The following is a 4,306-nucleotide window of genomic DNA, read 5'->3' as shown; positions in this document are numbered from 1 at the left end:
CAAATCCCCACAGCTCACTCACACACGCTCTGAACTCAGAGAGAGAGAGAGAGAGAGAGAGAGAGAGAGAGAGAGAAAAAAAAAAGAGAGAGAGAGAGGGACAGAGAGAGAGACAGAGACAGAGAGAGAGAGAGAGACAGAGACAAAGAGATAGAGATAGAGAGACAGAGATTTAGATTTTTGAAAAAAACTTTATTTACAATTTTAACAGTATCTCTTCACAATAAATTTTAACAATATCTCTTCACCATAAACACCTACAGAAATTAAAAAGAAAAAACCAAAGCACCTTCACAAACAGCACACAACGCACCATGACTGCACCATATCAATTTAAAAGTTGTAAGATCACTCATAGTTTTATAAAACCGAAAATCAATCAAGACTCTAGATTTGATCGAGGTTAAAAAACATACGTTCACATCATCGCTACCTTTTTGTTCCACTCTACCCTGCTGATGTAAATAGCCATTTTTGCTTGCTCTAGAATGAAATTCAACAAATGACAAATGAAACACTTTTTCCGAAAGTACTTAAAACCCAAGATGAAAGTCTCAATACAAAACGTTTCATCAAACCTCAAAAAGAATTTTTCTAATCTCATAAACAAAGGTTCTAATCTAACACAATGCATGAAAGCATGAAAAACTCCAGTCTCCTCCAGAACGCCATGGTGTATCGATTCTCTTTTCTAACACTTTCTTATTAACAGTTTTTTTCCATCACTTGACAAGAAATCCAAAAACAAAGATTCACCTGATTTCAGCAAAAAAACTGTACCATCTTCAAGATTGGGTTTAATTGTTGTGGGTCGGCTGCCTTGTTCCCCCTTCCTGTGGTTGTGTCTCCCTTTTCCTCTCTGTGTCTGTCTGTACTGTTTTTACCTGAAGTGGCAGGGGGCGTGTCAGGAGGAACTGGGTCAGGAGGCGTGGCCCTTCATCCCTGCTCTGTCGCTGGCACAGCTGAGGCTCATTCACTGATTACACACTTGCAGTATTTAAACCCGGGCTGTTCACCTCTTCAGCGCCAGATCGTTACATACATCGACGTGGTAACTAGGCTCTGTATCACTGCTAGCAACGCTCTCAACTCTATGTCTGTTTCTTGTCTAACTACTATTCCTCTGTGCAGATCCTGTTGTACCTGCTCCCCTCCTGCCGTGCTCCGCCGTGCTGCCTGCCTATCTGCCTCACGCCATCTCCGTCATAATCACCTGCTTTGCCTGTTTACAACTGTGGACCTGCCTCAAATCCGCCACTGCCTGGTTCCAGTTTTGCTCTTAGACAACTACTAACTCAGCCTCGGCTGTTCCTCTCCACTGCCTATCGTCATCCAATAAACACTTGAACTCTTATCTGTGTCCTGTGAGGTGTCTCTGTGCGTTGGGCCATATACAGCCATAACATTAATAATCAAACACGGAAAGGGGTCCTCAACATCAGGAGAACAAGCCCCTGTAGAAAAGTCTCTTAACAAATGTTCTTCTTTAACTGTAAAACATGCTTTAAGTTTGACCAGAAAACGAGTTAATAAGCGAACAGATCTGATTCGTAAATGTTTAGATGCGTCCTCCACCTTCTCAAATTGAGGTCCAGTTAATGTCAACAAATGTCCTAAAGTAAAGACCTTGGATTGCAGAAAAATGGTGCTGAACCCCGGCAGATAACACGAAGTAGCAATGTCCAAACGGGCCCCAAATATCTATGGTTCCTGCAAGAGCCAGTGGAGAGAATATGAGTCTTGTGCACACGAAAAAAACTCCACACCTTGAAAAGATTTTGATAGAAAGCAGGCAGTTCCGATAAATCCAATTTGGTTGGATCCATTAAAAAGAGGGATTTATCCAGTCCGAAACCCCCAATAATGTGCAAAATAGTGCAACTCACTCCAAGCCAGCTGAAATCTGTAGAACCATCAAGTAATCTTTTTACAAACTGTAACCAAAAAGCAGCCATTCTACTTTGTAAATTTATCAAACCTTGCCCACCCTCATCTTTAGGGAGGTATAAAACACTCAAAAAAATTCACAAGAGCAGCATGAGCTTCTGCTAAAAACTGTGGAGAAGGGTCTACACATGCCAGTCTATGCCAAAGTGAAGATGCCACTAAGTTGTTGACAATGAGAGTTCTCCCCCTATAGGACATATTCGGTAATAACCATTTCCACTTCTCGAAGCGCCCTTTAATTTTTTCCATCAAACCCTCCCAATTTTTTTGTAACACACGGTCATCCCCTAGATAAACTCCTAGATATTTTATACCCCCATTTCCCCAACACAACCCATCAGGAAGGCAAGGTTTACCATCAGCCCATTGTCCTACCAATACAGCATCACTTTTCTTCCAATTAACCTTTGCAGAAGAAAACAGTCTAAATTCTTCAATTAAATTAAATAAAATCTGCACATCACTTTGCCTGTTGATCATAACCATAATATCATCGGCATAAGCTGACAAACAAATCTTTTTATTACAAACCGGTAAAAGCAAACCACTTAATTTACTTCTTATCTGTTGAAGCAATGGCTCAATAGCCAAGGAATACAACATCCCAGACAAGCGGCAACCTTGTCTGATACCCCTAAGAACCTGAAAAGGAGCACATAAGCCACCATTTATTTTCAGCATACTCTCAACGTCACAATAGAGTACCCTAATCATATCTATAAAGTTTTGGCCAAAACCAAAAGCTGTTAAAGCACTCCACAAATATGAGTGCTCTACTCGATCAAATGCCTTCTCCTGATCCAAAGATAACAAGGCACAGTCCAAATTTAACAATTTAGAGACATAGAAAATATCCCGAATTAAAGAAATATTGTCAAATATAGATCTACCAGGGACGCAGTACGTCTGATCCGGATGTATAACCTGACCCAACACTCCAGCCAATCTGTTACCCAATGCCTTAGAAAGTATTTTATAATCACTGCAGAGAAGCGCGACAGGGCGCCAGTTCTTTATATCTGTGAGGTCCCCTTTTTTTGGAAGAAGAGTGATCACCGCTTTTCGGCAACTCAACGGCAACCCGCCCTCCGACAAGCTGTCCTTCAGTACCTCCAGCAGATCTACACCCATTTCCAACCAAAAAGCCTTTAGAAGTCAATCGGGAGACCATCCATTCCTGGGGCCCTCCCAGACTCCATGCTTTGCAGGGCCTTATAAAGCTCTTCCAGGGTCAGCACCCCTTCAAGACCCTTATTGGCCTCCTCTGACACCTTTGGTAGGCTGCCAAGGAAAACGTTGTCCACACAACACTCTGACTTGAGCTCGCTCCTATACAGATTTTGATAAAAATGAACTGCTCTTCCCCGAATACCAGCAGAATCTGACACTAATACTCCATCTTAAGAGCACAATCCATGAATAAGCCGTTTCTGACCATTCTTTTTTTCCAAATTGAAAAAGTATTGGGACGGTGCCTCCATCTGATCAATGCTTTGAAAGCGAGAACGAACCAGAGCCCCCTGTATTTTATGCCCCAGTAGATCCGCTAACTGAGCTTTCTTCTTTGAACAGGCTTCTAAATAATGAATCTCGCCGGTAGATTGTGCCAGATTTTGAAATTCAATTATCTTTCCCTCCAAAAGCTCTAAGGAACGAGTCAACTCCTTAGTAACGTTATGAGTATACTGTTGAGTAAACTGTCTAATTTGTATCTTACCAACATCCCACCACTGTTGCAACGAAGAAAAAGATTTCTTTGCTCTGTGAACTTCCTAGACGTACTTAAATGATTCCTTAAAAAACATATCACTCAACAAATTAGTATTAAAATGCCAGGAGGCGCTTTTTGGTTTTATTGAGCTTAAAAGAAGCTTACAGTGCACCATACTGTGATCTGAAAAACTTACTGGAGTTATATAAGATTTATTAAAAATACTAAGATGGTGATTAAAACTATAAAGTCTGTCCAGCCTAGCTAATGACATAACATTATCACGTGTGGGAAGCCAAGTGTACTGTCTATCATTACCATTTAAAGATCTCCAAATATCACATAAATCATACTTTTTACTAATATGAATTAAGCGTTTACGCAAAGCCAGATGAGGCTCCATATGATTCCGATCTAGATTATTCTCAGTACAATTGAAATCACCACCCAGGAACAGGAAGTCTTCAGCGCAACAGTTTTGTAGAGTTGAACATAATATGTCCAAAAAAACATTCTTTCAACTGGTGCAGTTGGAACATATACACAAATAAAAACAAACACATAACCTTCAACAACAGCTCTTACTTTTAGAAGCCTACCTTTTACTATTTCATACACATTATAAGAAATAGGACTAAAATTATTTGT

The 4,306-nt window shown here is 40.5% G+C and overlaps 1 long non-coding RNA gene across 1 annotated transcript; it reads left to right on the top strand.

Moving 5' to 3' along the window:
* Nucleotides 1-955: 955 nt before the first annotated feature.
* Nucleotides 956-1,354, top strand: LOC120545351. Its single transcript, XR_005636677.1, has 2 exons — nucleotides 956-1,051; nucleotides 1,132-1,354. It is a non-coding gene; the product is annotated as an uncharacterized LOC120545351 (long non-coding RNA).
* The last annotated feature ends 2,952 nt before the right edge of the window (nucleotides 1,355-4,306 follow it).

This window comes from Perca fluviatilis, chromosome 17 (assembly GCF_010015445.1).
Source record: "Perca fluviatilis chromosome 17, GENO_Pfluv_1.0, whole genome shotgun sequence".
Classification (NCBI taxonomy): domain Eukaryota; kingdom Metazoa; phylum Chordata; class Actinopteri; order Perciformes; family Percidae; genus Perca; species Perca fluviatilis.
Note: the sequence above shows the minus strand (reverse complement) of the source record. Positions and strands in the feature narration are given on the sequence as shown.